Source organism: Brassica oleracea, unplaced genomic scaffold (assembly GCF_000695525.1).
Source record: "Brassica oleracea var. oleracea cultivar TO1000 unplaced genomic scaffold, BOL UnpScaffold00798, whole genome shotgun sequence".
NCBI classification, from domain to species: Eukaryota; Viridiplantae; Streptophyta; class Magnoliopsida; order Brassicales; family Brassicaceae; genus Brassica; species Brassica oleracea.
The window spans coordinates 75,930-83,058 of NW_013617460.1; the positions used below are offsets into that span (position 1 = coordinate 75,930).

The following is a 7,129-nucleotide window of genomic DNA, read 5'->3' on the forward strand; positions in this document are numbered from 1 at the left end:
TATTCTGGTCTAGTAGATGACTTTTTCATCGCCTGCAACGACGCTGCAGCATTACAAAAATTTAATGATTACATACCAGACTGTTTCCGTATGAAAGACGTTGGCAAATTAAAAAACATTTCTATGTTCTGAGGTTCCTGGAAAAGCTTCGAGTTTCTATCTGTCACTACGGAAATACGCTCTTGATAGTGTTTCTGAAGTTGGTTTTACTGGGAGAAAAATTCTCACTGGTTCCTATTGAGCTCAATCATCAGCTCGCTTGAGCAGAAGGCCCTTTGGCGAAAGCTCTACAATACTGTCGTCTGTTGGTCGGTTAATATATCTCACCAATACACGACCTGAACTTGGATATGCTACTCATATTCTATCTTGCTTCATGCAAAAATCACTCCTCCTTCACTGGGAAGCTTCATTACAGGTGGTTTGTTATCTCAAGGGAAGGGCTGGATAAGGTATTTTTTAAAAAGCGGATAAATCTCTTAACATTATAGTATCTACTACGACTCTGATTGGGGTGCATGTCCACTCAGTCGTCGTTCACTTAGTGCCTACATATTGTTTCTTGGTGACTCTCCTGTGACATGGAAGACTAATAAACAAGACATTGTGTCTCTCTTCTCTGCTGAAGCCGAGTACCGTGCTATGTCGGTTGCTCTTAAAGAACTCAAATGGTTGAAACAACTCTTCCAGTCATTTGGTATTCCACATCCCTTGCCGACGAAAATCTATTGTGACAGCAAGTCGGCTCTACACATTGACGCGATTTTCATGAATGTACAAAGCAATTGAAAGAAGTTGTCAACGGAGCATGTTACGTCGAAGAATCAGCTGGCCGATATACTTACCAAAGCCCTACCAAGACCACTATTTGAGAATATATTTTTTCCAAGTTGAGTGTTCGTAATCTCACACTTTCAACTTGAGGGGGAGTATTGGAGATAACTCCTATATTTATCTAAATAATGATGCACTAAAAGAAATATGGGTATTGATAGCAGTTTCCGGTAGCATGAATTCACCAACTGCTACTAAAACTGGTTAAATCTGCGATAAACTTTTTCGTAACGTTAAATTCGCGCTAGGAAAAAAATTCATTATCCGAGAAAAAAAATTGACTACTATAGATGTAAAGTGTTTTGGAGGCAAAACACTTAGCTTTTTTTTTATTATTCCGCCATTCAGTCACTCGAGCATACAAAGTTAGAAACCCAAAAATCTCCAAAATTTCACCCACATCTGCATTCCTTTGGTGTTCTTGTCGCCGCCATTCAGATTCCAGGTGAAACTCAGTATCGATTTGTGTCGGTATGAATCCTAGATTGAATTTTTAGATTTCTCTGATTTCTCTGATTTCTCTTATTAATTTGTTCGATTTCTTTGCAGCTTGTACAATTCTTCTTCTGTTAACCATATTATTTTAGGACACGAAGAGAAGGAGGAGACAAGCCAGACAATACATTTGTTTCATCTCTGTTTCGATTTCGCGAGTACTGATTTGTGATTATTTTTGGGGTGAAACGATTTGATTTGTGGTTCGTTTTTGTTCTGTTTTGCTTTCAAGGTTGGAGCTTTTGATCGTTTATTTGTGGAGTGAAGTCGACTTGAAATCTAAAGGAGCTTATTGAGGTAATTATTTTGAGGCAAATATAAGTTTTGTCTTGTTTGTGTTTTTGATTGCCTGCTACTTTTGAGTTTCCGATTGATTGAATATATACTTTACTATTTATTGCTGCTTATGTAATTGAAAATGTGTTTGTTTGGTGTTTGAGATATTCTTATGTGTTTGTTTTGTTTTTGGTAATGGATTAGAAACTTAGAATATAAAAATAGTCGAAAAGTCATGGATTCATCTTAGCAGGTAAACAAAAATATACACTTAAGGATTTATTGGGGGATTAAGAGAGTTTAAGTCTTGCTATTTTCTTATGCTTGCATATTCTGTCTTAACGGAAGAGCTGATCCTGGTTATGAGAGAGGTGCTTGGGACTTTGTGAGTTCTGTTGGTGCAGTTTTACGAGACTCTGAGATGATCATTTTCCCATGCATTGACTGTCGCAACATAGATCGTCACTCAGCCGGTGTTGTTGTTGATCATCTTGTAACAAGGAGAATGGATTTGAGTTACGAGATGCGGGAGGATTGGTATCATCATGGAGAAGTGATGTCAGGGAATGATTGTAGAAGCAATGCAAGTGAGATGAACAAAAAAGATTTTAGGGTTATACCAAGCTGCTGCGTTTCTTGATGAAAAGTTTCTTAGGCATGGAGACTTAAGTGATGTTTCTAACGGTGAAGATAAGCAAGAAAACGAGTGATCTTGCAAAACTAGTCGATGCAGAAACACTTCTGTATCCAAGTTGTGAAAACCACAGCAAGCTCTCAGACACAAAGTAGGTTGTCTTATAGAAGCTTCGATTTTCTGCTAGAGACTTTGCCACAGATGGTACCCAAGGATATCTCTTGCACACATCCTTGTACGAACTGAAGAGGTTTCTGAGATCTTTTGAGATGGGTTATGAGAAGATACACGCTTGTGTGAACGACTATTGTCTATTCAGAAAGGAGTTTCAAAAGCTAGAAAAATGTCTGAAATGCAACGCTTCAAGATGGAAGATTAACAAGCGCACAGGTGATGTGAAGAAATGAATTCCACAAAAATTTCTTAGGTAATTTCCACTAATTCCACGTCTCAAGAGGATGTTCAGGTCAGAGGACATGGCGAAGGACTTAAGGTGGCATTTTACTAATAAGAGCGCAGATGGAAAATCCGATATCCGTTAGATTATGTCCTTGGGATCAATTGAATGACAAATACCCATCATTTGTCGCTGAAGAAAAGAATCTTAGTCTTGGACTTTCCACTGATGAGTTTAATCCTTTTAACATGAACATTAACTATAGTGCTGGCATGTTTTGCTAGTGAATTACAACATGTCACGTGATAAGTGTATGAAGGAGGAGAACATCATGTTGTCATTGTTGATTTCTGATCCAACCCAACCTGGAAACAATATAGATGTGTACTTAGAACCACTTATACAGGATCTCCACATCTTTGGGAGAAATGAGAGTTAATGTGTGATTCATTCAGTCTCACTACTTTCACGTTAAGAGCCATACTTCTCTGGACCATTCAGGATTTTCCTGCATATGGAAATCTTGCAGGGCAAAATGGGTTTGTCCTGTGTGTGGAAAAAAACACAGATAATATGTGGTTGAGTAATTACATAAAGCATGTATATATGTCCCATCGGAAAGGTCTACCTCCCACACATACTTATCAGGCAAGCTCCAACCATTAAAATGCACCTGTGACCCAAGAATGTAAATACAACTGAATGGTGTAAATTTGTCAAAGAAAAGACAAGTAATGCCTTTAAGGTTGTCAGTAATTCGTACTAAGAGAGAAGATGAAAGCAGATTCCTCACACTTCTGGGCGTAAAGAAATGGTGAGATTGAGAGTAGATTTGGTAAATTCTAGCGAAGACCCATCACAAGTGTCGAGGCTAAGAGTTTGGGTCAAATCATGAACTAAGGATGCTGCGCCTGTCAATGTGAATGCGGCTGAAAATATTGTAAGTTATGTTGAATCTTTACAGATTGATTTTATCAATTGGACTGTCTGCTGCTTGGTGGTTATGAAATTTGAAATGTGTTTACAGAGAAAGGCATCAGAGATAGAAATGTGAATGCGGCTGAAAAGATTGTAAGTTATATTGAATCTTTACAAATTGATTTTATCAATTGGACTATCTGCTGCTTGGTGGTTATGAAATTCGAAATGTGTTTACAGAGAAAGGCATCAGAGATAGAAATGTGTTTACAAATAATTTTATCAATTGGACTGTCTGCTGTTTGGTGGTTATGAAATTTGAAATGTGTTTACAGAGAAAGGCATCAAAGATAGAACTAAAGGGTCGTCAAGATTCAATGACAACGAGTCCAAAGCAAGATGGAATTACTCAGATATTTGGACCTGATAATCCTGGCCGGTTGAGGGCAATGGGCATAGGCATTAGCATGATCAAACTGACTTGTTTACAAGTTAGGAACAGCTTTGTGGCTGCAATGGAAGAAAAACACGTGTCTCTGGAGAAACAGGTTTATAATCTATAACAGACCATTGCGAGAATGAAATAATCAGGGAGAATAACAGGGTATGAATTCACTTCCTCTATCTTTATCTATATCTAGATTTATATTTATAAATTGATTTGACATTGCTTGTACTTCGTGTAGAGTGTAAATACCAGATCACTTCCCAAGTATTATCGGGTTGACTGGTAATCTGTTGATGTGAATGTTGCTGAGGGACGGGTTGTTCCAGCTGATGCTGATGAGTTAGTTAATGGGATTCCTTTAGGCCTTAACGTTGTGAAGGTTTTAGTTGAAACTGCAATCAAACCAGAGACCTTTTTATGGAGACCTGAACATAATATGTTTACTATTGAGGATGCAGTGGGAGAGATGATTGCATGGCATGCCGATCATTGTATTGTTCCGACAGCAAGTTTCATTCAAGAGGACAATACTCCTAAGGTTAAGTTTCCTCATTCTATTTATCTAAGTTTCATCTTCCTCTGTAGCTGAGTCTTTCTTATTTTCAATTCTTTGTTTTTTTTTTTCAGAGCCCTTCCACAAAACTCATGGACTATATACAGAATGCGGAAGTGGTGAAGTGGTTGCTGTAGGCCGATGGCAGACTATAGAACTGAAAGCGTTGATCAATGGACTTCCTCTTGGTCCAAATGGAATAAAAGTGTACGTGGATAAGGTAGTAAACCCAAATGCATATGGAGGCCTACATTTGGCAAGACAACTATGGAGGGTTATCTGAACTGTTTTGTAGCATGGCCTTCAAATAGCGTTGTCTTTGACTCAAGAACACCACATTCTCCTGATCTACAAAAACCAAGTTCTAAAACAGTAAGTTCAACTTCTAAGAATCAAAAGTCTCCACTAAGTGCAGCAGCTTCGCCGAAGAAACCTGCAGCGAGTTCTAAAGATAAGTCTACGAATGAGGAGTCTCCATAAACTCCACCAGCTCCTACAAAGAAACCTGCAGCAAGTCAGAAAGAGAAGTGTACGAATGAGAAGTCTCCAGTAACTCCAGCATCTCCTCTTCGCAGATCAGAGGTACTTTCTTTTGTTTAAGTAGTTGGTTGGTTATGGTTTGATGCTTGAATTTTGGTTCTGGTTTTTGCTTTTTGCGCTTGCAGCGTAACAAATTCAAGCAAAATAAAAAAATCAAGTTCCTTGATCTGTCCAGAAATAACGTGATTGACGCTGAAGGACGTTGGTCATCGGATAATCCTGAAATCTTGTCCACTTTGTACCTTTGGTCCCTGGTGCAGGTCGAGTCTTTGTGAATGTTGTCAAGGTTAAAGATGCTACTGTGTGGAGGACAACATCTGAGATCAAGTATATGGAAGATGCATTTGGAAGCTGTCTTGCTTGGCCAGAGGATAAAGTTATTATGGTGAGATTTTTGTTCATTGCGTTGTTCTCTGTCGTGTTACATAAGTGGGAAAATAAGTCAAACTAAGCTAAGATGTCTTTGTTTGCAGGTCTAACCCCAAAAACAGAAGGAACCAAGCAATTAAGTTATTCTAATACATAAAATCCTTTGTGTTTCTCTGTTTCAAAACATGACTGTGTCTTTTTTTTATGACTTTATTTTTTATGTATGCTTTGGATCTTTAATTACCGTAATTGAACCATGTTTTATGTTTTAATATATTCTATTTTGAAATTCACAACAAGGCCCAAACAAAATGTCCAAATATTATTATAAAAATTCAGTAATCTCATAAGTATTATTTTTTTTTTACAAAAACGATTTTGTTTTAGGGTTAATGCTTAGGGTCTAGGTTTAGGGTTTCGTCTGTCATTTTTAGGGATTAGTTTAACTGTTTTAGTTTTAGAATTTAGGGTAATAATATTGTTTAGGGTTTATTAACAAAAGATAAAAAAAATCACACAATGACAAAATAATCTATTTGTTCACAAATTAAAACATGTAGTCTTTTCTACACCTTTCTCGTTAAGGGTTTAGATTTAGTGCATAGCTTTAGGGTTTAGGGTAAATTGGTTTAGTTATAGTGTTTAGTGTTTATATGTTCACAAAATATGTATTCTTTGCATACTATTGTTTTAATTGCTTTTTGATCATTTTAAAATACTGATACATTTCCAATACAAACTTACACCATCCTAAAACCATGTCGAAATCAAACAAAAATCTTTGTGTTTTAAGCTGAGAACTATATTTTCGTATTACTTTTTTTTGGAGCCAAATATTTCGTTGAAAAGTTTGAAGGAAAACTTAATCAAATTATAATACATATAAACTTTGGTTAAAATTGATATATATACAAATATTTGTTAACCTGCATGAATTAGGCTAATCCTGGTACCACTCCTAACCATTGATTAAAATAAAGTTAAAATAGGATTGGGTTAAAATATTGATGAGCTTTTATATTAAACAAAAGAGGGTTAGTCCCTGCCCTGGATTTAACATCCCTAACTACATAGATTCTAATACGATTTCATTAAAATAAATCGATGATGTCAGAGTCTCATCTTAAACAAAATTGTACCCTTTAGTTTTTATTTTTTGGATAAACAGAACCGCTGGATGTTAAATTTTTTTTCCTTAAAGAATGATTATGTCAGCTGTTGAAGAAAACATGTTTACTATTATATATAGATATTTTCCCAACCCAATCACTCTTCACTAATATGGAACATATGTTTTGACGAGTTAATCCATATATGGAAGATCATCACTTTAAATGAATTTTATGGTATATTTGAAAAGGTAGAAATAACATGTTTTTAGCAATATAGACATTGATTCCAGAGTCATTCTGAAACTGACTGAAACAAAATCATTACTTTGGATCAATGCACAAACCAAAATTACACAAAGGATTGCTCAAAGTAGGGAGAACGAGGCATAACCTTACCTTCTATACTTGGCAGGTGGTGTTTTACTGATGGCTCAAGGAAGGATAAGGATACACATTCAAGACAAGGTTGGTATAGCACTTTAAAAAGTTTTGATGGCTTATTGGGGGCAAGAAATACTCGAGCTAGTCTTTCACCCCCCCCCCCCCCCCCCCC

At 36.6% G+C, this 7,129-nt stretch overlaps 1 long non-coding RNA gene across 6 annotated transcripts; it reads left to right on the plus strand.

Annotated features, from left to right (window-relative positions):
* Positions 1 to 1,187: 1,187 nt before the first annotated feature.
* Positions 1,188 to 5,712, plus strand: LOC106320096. Of its 6 annotated transcripts, XR_001265700.1 has the most exons (10): positions 1,188 to 1,305; positions 1,384 to 1,626; positions 1,810 to 1,858; positions 1,954 to 3,576; positions 3,664 to 3,707; positions 3,890 to 4,158; positions 4,241 to 4,540; positions 4,630 to 5,137; positions 5,221 to 5,480; positions 5,569 to 5,712. It is a non-coding gene; the product is annotated as an uncharacterized LOC106320096 (long non-coding RNA). The 6 variants fall into 6 exon arrangements; XR_001265699.1 differs by having other exon boundaries at positions 1,810 to 3,576; XR_001265703.1 differs by having other exon boundaries at positions 1,810 to 3,576; positions 5,356 to 5,480.
* The last annotated feature ends 1,417 nt before the right edge of the window (positions 5,713 to 7,129 follow it).